Source organism: Pan troglodytes, chromosome 3 (assembly GCF_028858775.2).
Source record: "Pan troglodytes isolate AG18354 chromosome 3, NHGRI_mPanTro3-v2.0_pri, whole genome shotgun sequence".
Classification (NCBI taxonomy): domain Eukaryota; kingdom Metazoa; phylum Chordata; class Mammalia; order Primates; family Hominidae; genus Pan; species Pan troglodytes.
In genome coordinates, this window is record NC_072401.2 from 52,978,762 (window position 1) to 53,001,015 (window position 22,254).

At 39.1% G+C, this 22,254-nt stretch overlaps 1 long non-coding RNA gene across 1 annotated transcript in view; it reads right to left on the reverse strand.

Moving 5' to 3' along the window:
• LOC129143727 (uncharacterized) overlaps positions 1-22,254 on the reverse strand; it is a 79,148-nt gene that overhangs the window by 1,521 nt on the left and 55,373 nt on the right. The gene's annotated exons all lie outside the window — the stretch shown is intronic.

Genomic DNA, 22,254 nt, shown 5'->3' on the forward strand with positions numbered 1-22,254 from the left:
CTTGCTATATTACATAACATATTCACAGGTGGTGAGGAATAGGATGTGGACATTTTTGAGGGACCTTTATTCTGTCAACTACAACATCCTTTCAGCCACAGTCACATCTGCTCAGGTTCAAAGACAGGGAACGTAGATTCCACTTCTCAATGAGGGATGTGTCAATCACCTTATAACAAGAACATGTGGGATAGGAGATACTGTGATGACTATCTCTGGAAAATAGTCTTTTACATTCACAAACATAAAAAATCTGGAAAATCCCATAATATTTTTTATTAATAAACTGCCTGACATATGGCTGTACAACTTTTTACCAATATTTTTGGCTGTATACTCTCTGATCACCTCTTCATATGATAATAATATATTAATATAATTTTCTAAAGAGAACTTTTTTTAAATTTAGTTTTTCCTGTAATATGGCTAATCAAATTTTGTTTTTAAAAAATTGTTGCTGTTTTAAAATGTTTATTTCAGTTTTATAATTCATTATTAATACCATAGTATATGTTATGGTTGATATTAGATTTGGGAAAATCTTTACCAAGCTTTTTCTGCATACAAGCTATAAAAAATCCAGGATACCAGTGAAAACGGATAGACTAATTATTTAGCTTCTCATCTGTTTCTTCATTGCAGAAGCATATTTTGAGGTTTATGTCATCTTTGTCAATGTCAGTATTTTGTATCAAATCAGCAAGAAATTTCTATATTTTGTAGGATTTTATGATTCCTTCCTCTTAATAGAGTATCAAACAATCCAAGAGTTTATCCATTACTTCTAAAAATTTCTCTTTTCCCTCTAAGGAAGCACTGGTTTTAGAATGATCTGGAAAAAGTGTTATACATAGTTTGCTTCTTCGTATCTGAACAAGAAGCAATGTCATCATGCATTTTTATCACTTTTATTTCATATCCCATTAACTTTTTATGTAAATTTTCTCTTAGTTCTTCAATAAAAGCACTTTTAGATAACAAAACAGAGCACCTTTCTTTTATATCCAAATTAGGTTTTTATAATTCCTCATTGTTTTATTGGAACAATCCAAAATGTGTTTTTAAATTTTAGTTAAATGATATGTTTTCAACTCAACTTCCCCTTAGATCCCCAAAATGCTGGTGGACACTCAAGCACCTCTAAATTCAAGGGAAAATGATACAGTGAAATTTGACATGGAGAAAGATAGCAGCCTTAACTGATTGTAATTAAAATCACTTACTTTCACAAAACTCAAAAAAATATATATGTGAACTATATCAGTCAGGGTTCTCCAGAGAAACAAAGCCAATAGGATATATATAGATATAGTCATGCACAGCAAAATGATGTTTCGATCAGTAACGCATCACATATACAACAGTGGTTCCATAATATTATAACATTGTATTTTTACTGTAGCTTTTATCTGTTTAGATATGTTTAAATACACAACTATTTACCATTGTGTTAGAGTTCTCTACAGTATTTGGCACAGTAACATGCCACAAAGATTTGAAGCCTAGGAACAGTAGGTTATACCATATAGCTTAGGTGTGTAGTAAGCTATAGTACCAAAATTTGTGTAAGTACACTCTATGAAGTTTACACGATAATAAAATTGCCTAATGATGCATTTCTCAAAACTTATCTTCATCATTAAGCAATGCATGACTGTATATAGAAGGAGATTTATAATGAGGGATTGGCTTATGCAATTATGGAGGCTGAGAAATCCCACAATCTGCTGTCTGCAAGCTGGAGGCCCATGAAACCAGGTGGTGTAGTTCCAGTACAAGGCCCAAAGGCCTGAGAATCCGGGAAACCAATAGTGTTAAGTCCCAGTCCAAGTCCAAAGGCCTGAGAATCAGGAGCACTGATATCCAAGGCAGGAGAAGATGAATGTCCCAGCTCAAACAGCAAGGGCAAATTCACCCTTCTCCTCTGCCGTTTTGTTCTATTCAGGCCTTCAGCATAGTGGATAATGCCCACCCACATTGGTGAGTGTGGTCTTCTTTACTAGTCTACTGATCCAAATGCCCTTCTCTTCTGGAAATGCTTTCACAGATACACCCCAAAATGTGTTTTGCCAGCTACCTGGGCATCCCTTAGTTCAGTCAAGTTGACATAAAATTAACCATCACATGAACACTCTGCTAGGGCCACTCCGAGAACTTGGAGAGAGTGTGCAAATGAGGGCCCCTGAAGCTAAATTTCATGAACTTTATAATAATCTACATGTAGTAATCAATAATGAAGTTGTCAAGCACCGTATTCAGTGATTTATATGTCCTGACATAACTTTAATGCCTGTAACACACACAAGTGGTAAGTACCATCACACAGACCCAGAAATAGAGTCCCAGGGAGTTTTATGTAACTTGATCCCACAGCTAGACAGTGGTGGAATCAGTGTTCAAACCTAGACAATCTGACTCTAGCATCCATACTCTTAACCACTATTTTACAGTGACATAGTTACTATGTTACATAGATCAAGTTTAACCACTCTTTTACAGTGACATAGTTACTATGTTACATAGATCAAGCCTAGTGACTATGTTACATAGATCAAGCCTATATCCGAATTGTTTTATTTTCCTTCTTCTCGAATACCAGGAAGAAGACCTATTTGGCTGTATTTCCTACTAAGTTCACTCAAAATGGCTGCATCAGTAGTTTAGGTTAGTTTAAGCACAGGCAATTTGGATTGGGTGTTTTATTATGAAATTTAATCACTGGTCACCTGCATACGTGTGTGCGTGTGTGTGTGTTTCCTTTGTTTTTTGTTTTTCTTCAATAGAAAGCAAATATGCTTTTGAGAAATCTTAGACTTATCTCTGTCAAACTAATCTGAAAAGAAACTATCCAGACAGATCAGGCCTACCAGGATCAGCTACCCTTATCCTAGAGTTTTGAATTAACATGTTTCTTTAAAAAAAGCCAGCCAGTTGTTTCAACACAGTCCCACCACTCAAATCTCAGGAAAGCCAGCAGGGGAAGAAAAATGAGGCTCCTTCTTTTCTGCCTGGGGGGAGATGTCTAAAGATTTGAGACATCATGTGAGTGTGTCGTGTCAGTAGTTTGCAAATGTTTAGGGGCCAGAAAGAAATTGTGCTATGTTCCTATTTCTCCTGATAAGGACTATTTTGCAGACATGTGGGTTCTTTTCCACCTTATGACAAGGAAGTGTTTTTAAAGTCTTTAAAACAGAAGATGGCAACCAGCAAATACTCTGATGACGCTACTATTATTAGCTCAGCTGCATACCATCATTCTAAGAGGAAGTCAAGGCCCTCTGATAACTCACTGCTAAAACAGCAGGTTTGAGGTTTACAGCCTGTGCTGGATTCTAGGAGGTAGAGATGGTAAGGGGTGGACAAAAAGAGTACATAGAAAAGAAACTTTTTTAGAAATGTGCCAGAAGTTACCAATGTATTGTGCTTATTGTGTTGTGCAATGTTTGTTAAGTTTTTATGATGGACATAAATAATATGCTATCTCGAGATCTTGTATTTAAACAGGACAGAAACATATTGACTCATTCTGCGTGAAGATTAGCTTCCAAGAATATTCAGGTTTCTGTAGCCATGTGTCTTATAAATGCAGCACTTTAAAGTCTTCATTGCTTCTTTTGTTCAGTTTAATAAAAGTTGTCTGGGCAGCTAATCTATTCCAGGCACAGTGGAGGAAACAGTAGATGCAAAATGGCTATGGTTTAGACCCTACCCTCAGAGAGCTCAGAGCCTAATGGGAGAGAACAGAATTGACAAATCACAATACTGTTACGCAAGTTTTGCAACAATAGCAGTGTGTAGACAGGATAGCAGCAAAACAGGGAGAGAATAGTTATCTCAGGGGGGAGAGATTTCACTGTGTGACTGTCTTCTCCTTTCAACTCAGAATGTTACATACATTTTTAAGAATGAGCAGCTCTGCACAAGAACAGATTAACAGCATCTAAGCAACTCAAGAGTACATGTGGGTAGAACTTCCACCTTCAGGATGTCCTTTTGACACTGGTGCTTCCGGTATATTTGTGAAACCCATTATCCTAACTAAAACCACTTCAAGTTATACTTTTGACTTATTTAGGCTAAGTGAGATTATTGCCATTTCCCTGTAAGGGTTACTTATTTTACTTTATTTCTTCTTCTTCTTTTTTTTTTTTTTGAAACAGATCTTCGCTCTCGTTGCCCAGGCTGGAGTGCAATGGTGCGATCTCAGCTCACTGCAACCTCCTCCTCCTAGGTTCAAGTGATTCTCTATCCTCAGCCTCCGGAGTAGAGACCAGAAGAATGTACATTACCACAACAACATTAGTTGTATTACATTGTTTGGTTACAGGTGATTTTGTTTTCCTTTTTCCACATTTATTTTCCACATATTATTCCACATAGAATAATAAATCCTTGAGTGGTCTATTTTACTTCAGAGTAACTACATCTTTCATACTTTTTTGCTTTTTTGAGATGGAGTCTCGCTCTGTCGCCCGGGCTGGAGTGCAGTGGTGCAATCTCGGCTCACTGCAACCTCCACCTCCCGGGTTCATGCCATTCTCCTGCCTCAGTCTCCCAAGTAGCTGGGACTACAGGCACCCACCACCATGCCTGGCTAATTTTTTTGTATTTTTAGTAGAGACGGGGTTTCACCATGTTAGCCAGGATGGTCTCAATCTCCTGACCTCGTGATGCCCCCACCTCAGCTTCCCAAAGTGCTAGGATTACCAGGCATGAGCCACCGCTCCTGGCCAGGGTTACTTATTTTAATCATGAAAGTAATAACAGCACATTACAGAAAATGTGGAAAAAGAAAAACAAAATCACCTGTAACCAAACAATCTAATACAATTGATGTTATTGTGGTAATGTACATTCTTCTGGTCTCTTTTCTGATATATATATATATATATATATATATAAAAATATATATATATTTATATCTGATATATATATTTAATTGTATTGTAAAATACACAAACAAGACAGTATACATATATTCAATGTAAAGACCATCAATAAAGGCTGGGCATGGTAGCTCACACCTGTAATCCCAGTTCTCTGGGAGGCCAAGGAGGGAGGTTCACTTGAGGCCAGGAGTTCAAGACCAGCCTGAGCAACATAGAGAGACCTCATCTCTACAAAACTTTCTTTCAATTTGCCGAGCATGGTGGTGCATACCTGTAGTCCTAGCTACTCAGGAGGCTGAGGCAGGAGTTGAAGGCTGTAGTGAGTTATGTTCAAGCCACTGCACTCTGGCCTGGGCAACAAAGCAGGACCCTCTCTCTAAAAATATAATAAATAAATACCATCAATAAAACAAGTAATTGTGTATCCACTACCCAAGTTAATCAATAGAATATAATCTGAAAGCTCTAGATGCTTTTCCTGGATCACATCCCCTACTCTCTCTCTCTGAAAGTAACCCTAGTACCAAATATTCAGTTAATCATTCCCTTCCTTTTAAAAATAGATTATCTGTATCCCTAAATAATGTATTGTTTAGTTTTTAAAAATTTATATAAGTGAAATCACACTGAGTATATTTTTCTGTGACTTTTTTTTCCAACTTTGTGTTTGAACTTCATCCATGTTTGCCTATAGCCATAGCAAATTTTATTGCCATATAATTCCATTGTATAAAAATACTATAATCTGGCCAGTTGTGATGACTCATGCCCATAATCTCAGCCCTTTGGAAGTCTGAGGCAGGAGGATCACTTGGGGCCAGGAGTTCAAGACCAGCCTAGGCAAAATAGTGAGACCTCCCCATCTCTAAAAAAATTTGTTTATAATATTCTATATGTTTCACTGGTAACATTTTATTTATATTCTTAATTTCTTTTTTTAAATAGCTCACATTTATTTTAATGTTTAATATTAGAAGTGTTCGAGAACTTTAGAAGTTTGGTGATTTCTTGTGACAAGAAATATGCTGTAGAAGCTTAACTCTTTTTTATATCAATTAGCCTATGGTAAAATTCTTTTTATTATACATCATTTCCCTTAAAGTTGAAGTTTCCAAGAATCTATCAATGACATTAAATAAGAACTTATTGTATAGCTAACATATAAACATTAAAATAGAAAAAAGAAAATACATTCCATGTAATTTTAATCAGTTAACTACACAACTTCTAGAGTGGGTAAAATATGACTTTTTTTGTGTGTGTGTCTTTTTTTAAATTTGTATAAATGTATGGGATACAAGTGTAATTTTGTTACATGCATAGATTGTATAATGGTGAAATCAGGGCTTTTGGGGTATCCATCACCTGAGTAATATACATTGTACCCATTAAAAGTAATTTCTCATTATTCACCCCCTCCCACTCACTCCCCCTCTCCAGTTATGTTGTTAATTTCATTAAACAAAAATGAAGTGTCTGGACCCTGTAAAGCCTGAATAATCTGGATAATTATGAAATCTACATTTCATTTTGTACTACACAGACTTTAACTTCACAATAAATACACATATCCCAGACCTCGGCTGTCTAATAGTTAAAAGATCTTGAAACCTGGAATCAGCACACTTGGCTTTTTGTACTGGCCCTGACATCTGCTAGCTGAGTGACCCCTGAAAGCCCCCTCTCCCGCATTCATAAAAATAAGATTATAACTACTGACTATCTCACAAGACTGTCTGGGAAGATTAAGTGAAAGAATGTATGTAAACACAATTAGTAAACCATAAAATACTAAGTAAATGTAAATTATTATCTTGGGTTCAAATTTCAGCTTTACTATTTTATCTCTATATGACTTATATGGCAAGCTACTTAGTTTTTCAAAGCCCGTTTCCTTACCTGAAAAATGGCAGTTTTATAAAGATTAAATGAGACAATATATAGACAGAGAGCTTAAGTGCAACATAGTTTGTGATAAGGCCTTGGTAAGGGTAACTAGTATTTCTTATTGTCACTTATCTTCTTACCCATATGAAAGAAAACATTGCTTTAAGTTGTTCTTCCAATAATTTAACAGTTTATTCCAAACTATTCACATGATCAATAACCCGTGCTTAGAAGAGACCTGAATTGGATAGCATACAAGCTACAGCAAAGGAGCAGAGCTTTTCTCTGTACAGAGCTAACTGGCCAATATGAAAACTAAACCTTGTCCTTATTAGGTAATTGGATGAACCAACCTGGACACAAACTGTATAAACAAATTTTGCATACCAAGAATGTTGTTGCCAAGCCCAAGGATCAGCATCAATAAAATCTGATGAATACTACATTCATAAAATGTTTGGATAAGAATTAACATTGCCTGTTTATTTCTTACAAGGACATTTCAGTAACGACCTATTTCTTTCTCTTTGCTTTTGTTTTTAAATCGCCCTGTCCTTGAAAATCTGAACTCTGTGCCCATTTCTACAACAGATGGCTTTGGCTGTTGCCACCCAGCTGTCTTTTCCTTTTTTGTTCTGAGAAGTGAACAAAGTGGGTCACCATGGAGGAAAGCTATGTGCTACCTCTCACAGGCTTAATTTGATTTCCCCTACAGCCCTTGAGGTCAGAAATCTCCAAGCTGTTTATGACCCAAATTCAGATCTGCAATGTGCCCAGGAAACCTGACAGCTGTGTGGGCAATTCTGGCTCCAAATTATGCTAACCTTCCTGTGATTCCATTTAAGACAAAATGAAACAAAACAAAATGAAAACCTCAGGTGATACTCAACTGAAAAGTATAAATTTTTTTGGTGAATTACGGTATGTAGCATATTAAGCAATAATAATGTAAACCAAGCAGTTATTGTTTTATTTCTTTATAAGTGTAGAGTGCTGTATGTTCTCAGAAGCCACTGAACTATGGTAACTTCTGATCTTATCCCAACCAGTTGCACAAGTACTGGGAATCAAACACCTGTTTATTTGTTAATACAACTGAAGGAACTTGATCATTAGGTTTTAATGACTCTAAAATATGTACTGAAATTCTATTTCAGAACAAACTGCATTTTCTTTCATATACAGGTTTGTTGTGATAATCAATTTCCTATTTATAAGAAACAGTATGATTCGGATACTTTGCCTTACTGGGTTTTCTTTCTTTTTCTTTCTTTCTTTTTTTTTTTTTTGTTTCTGGAGACGGAGTTTCACTCTGTCACCCAGGCTAGAGTGTAGTGGCATGGTCTCAGCTCACTGCAACCTCTACCTCCTGGGTTCAAGCAATTCTCCTACCTCAGCCTCCCTAGTAACTGGGAATACAGGCATCCACCACCATGCCCAGCTAATTTTTTGTATTTTTAGTAGAGATGGAGTTTCCCCTTGTTGCCCAGGCTGGTCTCAAACTCCTGACCTCAGGTGATCTGCCCACCTCAGCCTCCCAAAGTGCTGGGATTACAGATGTAAGCTACCGTGCCTGGCCTACTTTGCCTTAGTGTTAATCATTCATTGTTTTTATTCTCAGGAAACAATGTAAACTCTGTATGAATACTATCAGTCAATTTCTGAGTTTCAGGAATTGCATGTGGTGTCAATAAATGACTTAGCATTCTTTCAGGGTGCAAGGCAATCAATTAAATGCATTACATTGCATTGTATCCTAGTATAAGACATATAATATTAGCATACACACTATACGTTAATTATGGATTCCAACCACTCCAACTTTCCCTGGGAAGAGTATTTTCCCCACTGCCCAAAGGTAGCTAGGCACAGGGCCAGTGTCCAAATGCAGCTGATGCTCTCTTGGTTATATATCAGCTGTTACTGTACCATTTCTGGAAGAGTTTTCTAAAACAGCGCAAGAATATTGGTGAGGAGAAAAACATTCACTTCACTTAATGAGCAACTATTGTGTGGCAGGCCCCAGAATGGGTGCTTCAAAAAAACAACAACAAAAAAGATACTGCCCCTTTCCATTCTAGTCAAAAGGCAAGCACATAAGTAGGTCATTCAAGTAAAACATAGTAAACGCTATGACAGAGCTAAGCACAGGGCCATGGGAATATAGAGGAAGAGCTAGAACTATCTTTCCTCAATTTCAGACTCACTAATCCAACAGCCTGCTAGATGTCATTAACTTTTCAATGCGTTAAATGTAGAACTCAGAAACCGCGCCATCCAAATAACTGTAGCAGATGCTGTAGGTGCCCTGTTGTTTCTCTCTGGCCTCCAGAGTCTATTCCTCCTAAGTGTGAGAACAGCCCTCAGCCAGTAACTGAGTGGGTGGACACATAAGGCAGCTCTCTCCTTACTCAGGTGAGATAACTCAGAGGCAGGAGAATTCTCTTGTATGTTCTGCAGTGGTCCCGTTGAATCTTTACCCATTGAGGACCATTATGGTAAAAATAGGTCAAGTGGAAGCCCCTGGAAATTCCTGCCCTTACCAGTGTTGGAACCCACAAGTGATACCTTATCCCTGATGGAACTTCAGAGATTAGCTTCACCATTAAAGATGTGACAAAAAGCAAGGGTAGTGATACCTCTCACATTCCCATTCAATTCACCTGTTCAGCCTATACAGAGCTTGGAGGGATCCTGGAGAATAACCACATGTTATCAAAAACTTAATTAGGTGACTCCAATTGCAGTTAATATTTAGATGTCGTCTCATTTCTGGAACAAATCAAGAGCTGCTGGCACTTAGTATGCCATTATTGACTTGCAAATATTTCTATTTCCATACTAGTTTGCAAGGACCACCAGAAGCAGTTTGTTCTTACCTGAAGTAGCCTAAGAACTATGTCAACTCTCCTGTGTACCGCCATAATATAATCTGCAGAGATTATGATAATCTTGACAGTCCACATAAAATCACACTAGTCCACTGCATTGATACCATTATGTTGATTGGATCTGATCAGGACCTGAACAGGAAGCAGCAAGTATTTCAGATGATTTAATAAGACCCATATAAACTAGAGAATAGGAAATAAACCCCCATGAAAATTCAGAAGCCCATTACCTAAGTGAAATTCCCGGGGTTACATGGTATGGAACATCTCAAAATATTGCCACCAAAGTGAAAGATAAGTTGCTGCACCTTGCACAGTCCCCCACTAAAGAAATTTAGTGGGATATTTAGTGTCCCCACTAGAATAGACAAGTGTTCTGGATATGAATTTGCTTACCCTGTTTGTGGTGTTAGGTAGACCCATTTGGATTTTAGAGGTAATATAGCCTACATTCAAGTGAGCTACTTCAATTCCCATTTACAAGTAATCTTATTAAATCAATAAAGCTGCCAGTTCTGAGGGGGACCAGAACAAGTATAGACTGAAGTGTAAATTGCTCTTCTTTATAACCCAGTAGATGCAATGATACTTGGCATGTCTGTGGCAAGTAGGATGCTGTATGAAGTCTCTGCCAAACAACAACTGGAGAATCAAAATGTAGAACTCAGGGTTTTGAAGCCAATCTATGACTCTTCTCAAGATAACCATTCTCCTTTCTAGAAACAGCTCTGGCTCGATCCTGGTACTGAATGCCTTACATGTAACCTGAGTTTTCCATTATGAATTGCGTGCCCTTCCTAGCCATAAAAGTTGGCTGCATAAAGTTGAGTGTGTACAGAAGCAATCTACCACCAAGTAGAAATAGTATAAAAGAGATTGACCTCACACACATCCAGAAGACCCAACTAAGTTACCTAAGTAGATGGCTTTACTCCTTCAACATCAACTATTGGCCCTTCTCCTTCAATCCATGCCCGTGGCCTCATTAGGGAGTTTCTTATTACCAGTTGAATGGGAGAAAGTTCAGGCTGTATTTACAGATGGTAAGACAGTGTTCTGGGGCAAACTGGAGTGGACAGTGCAGTAGCACAGTTCCACTCAGGAGTGTCTCTGGATGGTGGTAACGTAAAATACACGCAAGCCCAGAACTTCAAAAAATACACTTGGTTATCCACTTTGTCTAAACTCAGAAACAGCTATAAGTATGGACTACTCTGATTCATGGGCAGTTTCTTAGAGCTTGGCTGGATGTTCAGGGACTTGGTAAGAATAGGATTTGAATATTGGTAAGAAGAGACCTGGGAAAGAAGTGTGTGGATACGTCTCTCATAATGAATACGGCATGAAGACACTTATATTTCATGTGAATGCCCTCCAAAGAGCATCCTCTATATAGGAAACTCTCAATAATAATGTAGAAAAAGTGTCATATTCTTATATATCACTCAGCTTCTTTCACCAGCCATCATACAGCTCACTGAATCAGCCAATGTGTAAAGTGGTCACAGTGTCAAGAGTGGAGGTCATCCACAGGCTTAACAACACAGGCTGACCTGGCTACTGTTACTGATGAGTGCTTAAAGGACCAACAGCAGAGAATAACAGCACTGAGTCCTCAGTATAGCACTATTCCCTGGAAGGCCAGCCAGCTACCAAGCAGAGACTGATGACAGTGGATCTCTGTATTACCGAGGAGGCATGTATTACACAGTGGATCCCTGTATTATAGAGGAGACATGTGTTTTGAATATGAATTTGCTTACCTTGTTTGTGGTGCTTTTGCAAATATAACCATTTGTGGACTTTCAGAATGCTTTATTTACCCTCATGGCATTCCAACATTGCTCCTAATCAAAGAATTCATTTCACAGCCAAAGAAGTGCAGCAATGGGCTTATTCCCATGGAATTTCCTGATCTTACCATAGACCCCAACCATCCAGAAGCAGTTGGCTTAATTGAATGGTGGAATTGCCTCTTGAACTCTCTTGCAATGCCAGTTGAGGAATGGAGTTCTATTAGATTGAAATACGCTTTGAATCAGCAACCAATAGGTGATGCCATCTCTTCTATAACCAAAATACAATGGTCCAAGAATCAAGGGGGTAGTGGGAATAGATATCTTCAAATATTCCACCTCATGACCACTCATAGAAGTTCTGCCTTTCATACTTACAATTCTCATTTCTGTTGGTTTTTTGGAGGTCTTGGTTCCCAATGGCAGAATAGTTTTGCCAGGAAACACAACAGTGTCTGCACTGAATTGAAAGTTGAGACTGACACCTGGCCCTTTTTGGCTGGGATGATTGCCTCCAAATTACTGAGGAAGAATTGTGTTGCTGCTACACAATGAGGGTCCAGTGGACTGTGCCTGGGACCAGGGAGAAACTATGCCTGGGATTCTCTGAGGAACCTCTTAGTATTTCCATGTACAATAATGAAATTTAATGTAAAACTACAGTAATTTAAAAACTGTTAGGGACAACTGAATATTCGTATGCTCCAGTATTGAAAGTTTGGATCACACTACTAAGCGAAGAACTCCAATAAGCTGAGGTGCTACCTGAGGACAAATGAAACATAGAAAGGAAGAGAGAAATGATAAATATCAACTATGGTCTTGTGGTCAGTTATAAAAAAGCTTTGTATATTTTCATCCTTGCTTACTATGTATGTATCTGTGTGTGTGTGTGTGTGTGTGTGTGTGTGTGTGTGTGTGTGTCTAGAAAGAGAGAGAGAAACTATTTCCCTCTCTCTCCTTCTTTCCCTTATTATTTTATACAAGTTTGTCTAGAGGTTAACTGTACAAATTAGTCTTTAGTAGAAGAACATTCAGGTGAGACTATGACTGAATTTGAGGAGTAACTGACACGCTAAAGAGATGGGTGGTATGACTGTATCCCAGAAATTGATTCAATGAGTACTAGCACTTTGTATCTTTTCATTTTGGGAGAAGGTAAAAATGTCTTCATTCATATATAGGATAGTTGAATCTTGGGTGGAAATATAGAGTTCTTTTTGTCGATGGTTAGAAGATTGAATACGTATAGTTGGGTAAATATGGATGCTGAGTAGCCAAGAGATAGACTGTGTTAGTTACCAAGCCATGATCTTTCAGCTGCAAATGCACCCTTCTGAACTCTGCTTAATAATGCTGGTTTAGGAACTCTTCAAACCACATTTCTGCTTTGCCAGCTGGCTTCCTGTTAGGTACTGCTATTAGAGTGTTCTAGAAGGATACTGAAGGCGGGGAGGAGGGTGAAGGGACTTCTTACATGTTTTCTCGCTCCCTACTTTTTATGCCTGTGAGCCTTACCCTAGCATTATTTCTTCACACTAGTAGACACATTATTTTCTCTCATAGCAGTGGCTTAACTCCGTTTGCAGTTTTTCCTGTAGTTGCAGAACCATCCTCATTTTGTCCCACCTCAGAGACAACAGTACCAGTTGAGCAGTGCCTCATCTTCTGATATCTGAATTTCAGCTCCATGGGACTGTACTCAAGCTTCTAAATTTTAGTAATTTCAGTGTCTTTATTCCACCAGCCTCATTGTGGCAGCTGCTTCCTGCAATTGCTACTTCCAGTAATAACTTAGTGTTTTCCTTTTGTCTTTTTGGTTACCTAGTTAACAACTTTGTACCTGGTTAACAATTTCTTCTTTTAAATTCTCTTAGTGTGGTTTCTATCTCCTGATTGGATACTAATTGATACAGACACCCTCCTAGGATTCCCTCCTCTGTCCCCATGCCCTGGTCTAGGTTGGAAATTTCTCTCCTATTATACTACCGTTAACAACTTCTAGCACAACCATTATCACATGTCCCTGTTAAACAAAGAACTCTATAATGACAAATGCATTCCTAAATTATTCATCTTCTCATCTCCATTTCCCAGCATAATGCCTAGAAAATAGAGACATTCAATGAATATTTATTGAACAAATGAAATAATGATTTGGGAAGATTCCCTGTGGGTAGGGGACAGAGGAGAGAAATAGAGGTAGCCAACAGACCAATGTTTCACCAATATTTTGATTTCAGGATTCTTTTACAGAATGGCATATTGGTCTATGTTTAATAAGCAACTTTTTTAAAAAGCTCCGATTCGTATCATTTGCTGTTTTCTGTTTTGTAAATACATCCCTGTGGCCAATTTCAAGGCACCAATATGATGTCATTGAATGCAGAGTTGGAAAGAGATGCATGTGATTGGCTTTCGTGAGCAGGACCAGCCAGCTCCAGCACAACACTGCCTCACCTCTTAAATGCCACTGAGGAACTCAAAGAACTTTAGATTATGTAAATAGTATATATTACAGCATTGAAAATCAGAACTGAGAAATTCTTAAAATTTTAAAAATTAGTTTTATTAAAATAATAACCCACTACTAGTTAACATAAATAACATATTTTTATAAAACATAACTATATTTTCCAAGAAAAAAATTAGAAGAGAAACATTGTTTTACATTTTGGTAAGTCTTTTTAATATCTGGAATAATACAAGACAACTGGGCTGGGTGGGGTGGCTCGTTCAGAGCTTTGGGAGGCCAAATTGGGAGGACTTGAGGCCAGGAGCTCAAGACCAGCCTGGGCAACATAGTGAGATCCCTATGTCTACAAAGAAATTATTTTTAATTAGTCAGGCATGGTGGCATGCACCTGTAGTCCCAGCTACTCAGGAGGCTGATGTGGGAGGGTTGCTTGAGCCCAGGAGGTCAAGGCTGCAGTGAGCCATGTTCACACCCCTGCCCTCCAGCCTGGGTTACAGAGTGAGGCCTCGTCTCAAAAAATGAAAAAAGATAACTGGATTCTCATATCTACTTCTGCATTTATGCTGTTGTGATATGTGTTTTTATTTCAACATATGAAGAAAATCTGGCCCCACACAGATAGTGTTAGAAAATGGAGGAGTGGCCCTTTTCACAAGATGTCGCCGAAGGTGAAGAAGGAAGCTCCTGCCCCTCCTAAAGCCAAAGCAAAGGCTTTGAAGGCCAAGAAGGCGGTGCTGAGAGGCATCCACAGCCACAAAAAAAGAAGATCAGCACATCATCCTCCTTCTGACAGCCCAAATCACTGCAACTCTGGAGGCAGCCCAAATATCCTTGGAAGAGCACCCCCAGGAGATACAAGCTTGACCACTCTGCCATCATCAAGTTCCCACTGACCACTGACTCCACCATGAAGAAGCTAGAGGACAACAACACACTTGCGTTCACTGTGGATGAACCACAATGAACGCTCACAAGCATAACCTCAAACAGTGTATAAAGAAGCTCTGCGACACTGATGTGGCCAAAGTCAACACCTTGATCATGCCTGATGGCGAGAAGAAGGCATATATATTCAACTGGCTCCTGATTGCAGTGCTTTGGATGTTGCCAACAGAATTGGGATCATCTAAACTGATTATGGCTGGCTAATTCTAAATATATATATATCTTCTTCTTCTTTTTTTTTTTTTTTTTTGAGACGAAGTCTCGCTCTTGTCCCCCAGGCTAGAGTGCAATGGCGCGATCTCGGCTCACTGCAACCTCTGCCTCCTGGGTTCAAGTGATTCTCCTGCCTCAGCCTCCCGAGTAGCTGAGATTACAGATGCCTACCACCACGCCTGGCTAATTTTTGTATTTTTTAGTAGAGACAGGGTTTCACCATGTTGGCCAGGCTGGTCTCGAACTCCTGACCTCAGGTGATCCACCCGCCTCGGCCTCCCAAAGTGTTGGGATTACAGGCATGAGCCACTGCGCCCGGCCTAAATATATATATATTTACACCAGAAAAAAAAAAAAAAAGAAACAAAAGGGAAGAATGTGTATTTTTAGTGGCCTTTTCAGATAATTGTGGAAATGTTTCTTTGACAAATTAAAACTCAAAAAGTAGTAGTTACTTAAAGGTTAATTATAATGTGGAATCTGAAACCATACAGTGAACTTTAATAACTCTGTTACAATGAGATCCACTGGTCTATCTTGCATTGCATTTTGAGTGGCTCTTTTTACTCATGCATTGTTTTACAACATAAGACTTTACAAAGTCATCTGCAATATATTGGTTCACTGAGCTCTACAGATCTTCCAAACATTGACATACTTCATTAGATAATATAAAAAATTATATCCACTAATATCATCACTGATCTCAACAGCAAAGTGTTAAAAGTATTGACAAACTATCAAGCTCTTAGTGGTGGGTACAAGTTTTCCAAAATTCTGATTTTCACTCAAATTTTAACATTGGCAATAAATACTGTATTATTTCAAGTTTTTTTCCTTGAAGTGACAGGCTCACTTCATTTACTTTTGAGATGATGTCTGCCAAATACTCAAGTCTCAACTGCCAATTTTTCTGCCAGCCATTCTCCCAAATAAAAATAATATTCTGTGAAAGCAGCAGCTAGTTCAGCCTGTGTCTCAAACAATTGCAAAAGTGCTTTTCCTGGTGACAGCTATTCTATGACCGTACGTAGCAGACACGCATTAGGCAGACTTCCTGTTTTTGTTTTTGTTTTTTTTTTTGAGATGGAGTTTTGCTCTTGTTGCCCAGGCTGGAGTGTAGTGGCGTGATCTCAGCTCACTGCAACCTCCGCCTCCTGGGTTCAAGCAATTCTCCTGCCTCAGCCTCCTGAGTAGCTGGGATTACAGGCATGCACCACCAAGCCCAGCTAATTTTTTGTATTTTTAGTAGAGACGGGGTTTTATCATGTTGGCCAGGCTGGTCTCGAACTCCTGACCTCAGGTGATCCACCCCCCCTCCCACCCCCGGCCTCCCCAGACTTTCTATTCTTTTACATAGAATATTTTTAAATATGTAACCAAGGTCAAGATTTATAAAATCAATAATTTTATGGCTCCATCATGGATATTGCTTTTTTTTTTTTTTCTTTCTTTCTACTTAAAAAACAATCTTTTTGCCTTAGGTGAGCAGATCACCTGAGGTCAGGAGTTTGAGACCAGCCTGGCCAACATGGTGAAATCCTGTCTCTATTAAAAATACAAAAATTAGCCTGGCATGGTGGCAGGTGCCTATAATCCCAGCTACTCGGGAGGCTGAGGTGCAATAATCGCTTGAACCTGGGAGTTGGAGATTGCAGTGAATTGAAATCACACTGCACTCCCGCCTGGGTGACAGAGCAAGATTCTATCTCAAGAAAAAAAAAAAAGGTTTTTGCTTTGGCTTACAATTATTTATTTATTTATTTTACTTATTCTTATAGGACCTTTCTTCTGCTTAGAAATCAAGGACATTCTATTTCTGTGTGTGAGACAGACTCTCTCTGTTGCCCAGGCTGGAGTGCAGTGGCGTGATCTCAGCTCACTGCAACCTCCACCTCTAGGGTTCAAGCAATTCTCCTGCCTCAGCCTCCCAAGTAGCTGGTATTACCAGCGCATGCCACCACAATCAGCTGATTTTTGTATTTTTAGTAGAGACGGGGTTTTGCCATGTCCGCCAGGCTGGTCTTGAACTCTTTACCTCAGGTGATCTGCCCACTTCGGCCTTCCAAAGTGCTGGGGGTTACAGACATTAGTCATGGCGCCTTGCCAAGCACATTCTTAAAACTTTGTTTTTACTGCTACTGCACTAGTGACAAAATACAATGACTTCTAGTATGGTCTGGTACCACTGTCTTGAGTCGTACTCAGATGCCAGATTTTTTTTTTTTTTTTTTAATTTAAGAGACAGGGTCAGTCTCACTGTCTTGCCCAGGCTGGTCCCAAACTACTGGGCTCAAGTGATCCTCCCACCTCGGCCTCCCAAAGTGCTGGGATTACAGGTGTGAGCCGCCATGCCTGGCCAATGCCAGCAATTTTAACCACCATTTCTTTACACCATGAGTACAAAGGTCAATGAAGTTAAACAGTAAAAGATCATATCATCTTAGTATTATAGTAAAAATAATTTTCACCTCACAGACTCCAGAAAGGATCTCCCCAAACTCACATAGACCACTCAAAACTGCTGCACATGACAAATGAAAAAATACCAGGCCACAGTGTTCTTTTGCAAAGTTTGCATGTGAGTCAGGACCACATAAATGTGAAAGATTGGACCTTTCTCTCCTGTTCTAAAAAGAGATTTCCCCAGATCACTATGCTGGATACAAAAAGGAAAATAAAAAAGGAAAGAAAGGGAGAAAGGAGGATTTATTGAACGTTATATTAAACAAGACAGTCATGTCGATGGTCCCTCCTGGGGAGGCAGCACTCAGCTGCCATGATCTATCATGAGACCATATGGACCCTCCATAACACCCACCATCCACATCATCTCCTAGCCATGACTTTAGACTGAAGACATTCAATATAATGGCTCATAGAAACCAGGATATTATGAGAACATTAATGCAAGAGCTCTTCCAAAACAGATATTATCTAGAGAAATCAGACTCTTTCTCTTCAAAGTTTAAAAGAGCAAATATAAAAAAGAACCAGCCAGATGTAGATGACACACAAGCTGAGAGGGGAAAAAAACACTTAGAGAAAATGAGGGTAGTCTGAGCTATGATGGGTCATCAGCACACAAAAGTGATAAGATGAAACTATAAGAAGGAGACATGGCTGGGCACAGTAGCTTATGTCTGTAATCCCTAGCAATTTGAGAGGCCAAGACAGGCCAATGGCCTGAGCCCAGAAGTCTTCAAGACCAGCCTGGGAAACATGGAAAAACACTGTCTCAAAAAAAAAGGCGCGCGCGAGAGAGAGACAATGAGTAAGAAAAAACAGAAAACAATGAGGTAGAGAAAAGAGACTGAATAGAGGGTGGACAGGAGAGGCAGAAGCAATAGAGGTGGAGACAAAGAGGAACCAACCCACTATAATTGTTAATTGTGGAGGGTCAGCAAACTTTTGCTACTGAATGATTAGCTAGAAAATTCAGGGCTTACAGGCTGGGTGCCACAGCTCACACCTGTAATCCCAGTGCTTTGGGAGGCCAAGGCAGGAGGATGGCTTGAAGTTGAAGTCAGGAGTTTGAGACCAGCTAATATACACACACACACACACACACACACACACACAAACACACACACACACGCACATACACACACATATATACACATATACATATACATATACATATACATATACATATACATTGAGCTGGGCATACTGGCATGCACCTGTAGTCTCAACTACTGAGGAAGCTGAGGTGGGAGGATTGCTTGAGCCCAGGATTGGAGGCTGCGGTGAGCTGTGATTGGGCCAGTGCACTCCAGCCTGGGTGACATTGTCTCAAAAAAAAAAAAAAAAGAAAAGAAAAAGAAAAATTAGGGCTTAGAACTGCAATGCCAGGCCTTAGGTTGTAGGTGAGATTCTTTTTGTCTATGTATATCTTTCTGAAAACCCACTATTAAAAAACAAAACAAAACAAAAACTTGAGTGAGCCTCTGTTCTTGGTATCCAATGGCATCTAAATCATATTTACTGGGAAAGGCAACCTGCCAGGTGCTTTCACATCACTATCTCGGTTTTAAACTGTTATTTTTCAATTTAAGCGTATGTACCGATAATGGTTCCAAACATCAGCTGCGATGGGAGATAACAAAGTTGACATGGTTTTTATGTTCCATAATCCATATGGAGGCCACAAGCCCAAGGGAACTGTATAGCTGAAGAATTTGTTGATTTTTCCTCCTCTTTCAAAAAGAGAAAAGGAATTGAACTTCATAGCATTAGGGTGATAAAGAGGAGAAAATGGTGTATCTAGTTGGGAGCCTCTTAGTGACAAAAACCAAATCCAGTTGAATTAAGTGAAGCAAACAAGGAGAATTTATGATATGACTGCAGGGGTATCTGATGGAAGCATAAGGGACATGTGGGCCTGATTTCCTCTGTGCCTCCCATTTGTGTTTCTCTCTATGTAACCATCACATTCTTCTGTCCCTGCACCCCAACTTACTCTGTTTCCCTGTCTGCCTGGCAGAAGAAGGCCACACACAACTCACAAGTGTGTAGATTACTGGTCTGTCTCATAGGGAAATTGAATCAATCTCCCTCCTTCTCTTTCTTCATCCTTGCCTCTACTCCTTATCCACCTCAATTCCAAATTTGTAGAGTAAGTGCTCAAATTGGTCCAGTGTTGGTCAATAGTCACTCTTGGTACAATAAACTGCAGCTGGGAGGAAAAGTCAAGGAACCATCTAATACAAAATGGAAATGATGATGTGGTAGTGTGGGGTTGGGGAGGAGTTAGTCTTAGCCCCGTGGATCACCAGGTGTGGGTAGTTGAGTGGGGGGGGTCCTTATTAGTTCGCTGATGCCAAGGGATGTCCACTGGAAGCCATGAACAATTTGTCTTCCCACATTAGGCAAAACAACTCTTAAGTGATCCCAAATAGATGAGGCTCTCTCTCATGGCCTTGGAAAAAAAATTCCAGATCTACCCTTTAGGCAGGCAGGTGGGCAGGCGGGTGGGCAGGCGGGTGGGCAGGCAGGCAAAAAGTTAGCTTGCTGTTGCCTGGCAATAATATCAAAATGTATTTGGATAAATCTCTTCCTTTTCAGATTTCTCACTGCCTAGTGCTTTATGCTTCTCAGAGCCCACTTTTGACACCCCACCAAGGTCTGCCATACCCCACACAATGCCCCATATTCCAGACCTGTTTCTTTCCTCTCACTCAAGCAAAATTTGTTTATCATAGTCTTTCTCTCCATTAAAACAGCTAGAAAAGAAACTTGTGTTACAGCTGATATTTTTGAGCATTCTAAATAAGATAAATGTTTACTAGACATAACTTTTTATTTTCAAGAAGTGGTTCTAATGGTAGCAGCCAACTTAAAAAAAAAGATAACATTAAGACAAGTTGTCAATCCCTACACTACTGACAATGCAAACCTTTTCCTATAAAATAAAGCACTTGGCCTTTCCTTCTGTTTTTTTTCCAAACTGGCAGTCTTATATTTTCCAGACCTACTTGGCAACTACTGTCTCTCTATTTTCACATTGTAGCCATCATACTGTGTTCTTTGCATAATAAATAACATTATAAACCAGATGCAAGACATGCAAAATCCTAAAGAGTCTGCATTTGTGCAACACCTTCCAATACTCTAGGCAATGAACAAATTCCATTTTTAATAAGCTCTCTGGGAAATTTCAAAGATGAGAGTTTTCTAGAATTTGCAGTTTGTGTTCTCTTAAGATGAAAATATAAAAACATCCAGTAAGAACTGTTTTTTAAAAAGGAAACATTGGTATTTACATGTATTTTAATATGTATTACTCATACTTTCAACTCCCTTTTCATTGAAGAGGTTGTAAATCACCCTAGAAACTGACCTAGTTAATCTAAAATTCTGTCTGTAATTATAGTACAGTAACTAAGATGAGATTATAAATTATTCTGTCGGTCCCTCTAGCTCACTCTGTCAGCTGTAACATCTGTACTCAGAAGATCTTAAGTTTTGAGTCTTTTTTATTTCCCACACAAAAAGGTAGTATGTGTTAGTGGTTAGGCTATGGACTCTGTAACAACTCGTAACCAGACTTCCTAGGTTTAAATCCTTCAGTCAGTAGTTGGAAGATTTTGGAAAATCTGCTTAAGCTCTTTGCGCCTCAGTTTCCTCATCTGTAATATGGGGTTGATAATATTAGTTATTCATATGGTTACTGTGAACATTAAACAATAAGGCAAAGCTCTTAGAATAGCAGCTGGCCATACTAAAAGTTAGTTATTATTCTGCTAACTTGTAACCTCCATTGATTCTTAATTACTGCCCTGTCTTTATCTTTAAATAAGCAATCATCTCTCTTGCAGTTTGGGAGGAAAGGCACATTTAGGAGATGGCTCTAATATTTTAATTTTGTCTCTAATCATTTAATCTCATATATTAACATTTAAGATGGTAATTGAATATTTATGCCTTAGCTAAAATAGAGAGTTAAAGGGGAGAATATGATAGCTTGGGAAGAGACCAGCCTGCGAGACTAAAGAGAATGGCCAGGAGGAGGAGCCACCAGTAAGAAAATTTGCATTGATATTGTTCTTTATCATGCAGTCACAAACTCATTCGTTGAAATGCATGAATAAGGAACACAATAGCCGAATCACACAACACCTTTTTAGAGCTTTACAAGTATGATTGCCTATACTATAAGGCTATCAGTTTCGTTCTATAGAGTTTTTGTTTGTTTGTTTGTTTGTTTGTTTGAGATGGAGTTTCGCTCTGTCACCCAGGTGGGAGTGCAATGGTGAGATCTCAGCTCACTGCAAACTTCGCCTCCCCGGTTTAAGTGATTCTCCTGCCTCAGCTTCCCAAGTTGCTGGGATTACAGGCACCCGCCACCACACCCAGCTAATTTTTGTATTTTTAGTAGACATGAGGTTTCACCATGTTGGCCAGGCTGGTCTCGAACTCCTGACCTCAGGTGATCCACCTGTCTCAGCCTCCCAAAGTGCTGGGACTCCACCTGTATATAGTTTTTATTCTATAATTCCATAGGGACCATGGGGAGATGTTTTTTGAGTAAAATGCTTTCAATGACCACACAATTGTGGGAAAGTGCTATCACACATATCATTCATGTAGTTACATATATATTTACCATTCTATTCTGATAATCCATTCCCTGAAGAATATCCATTCCTCCAAGA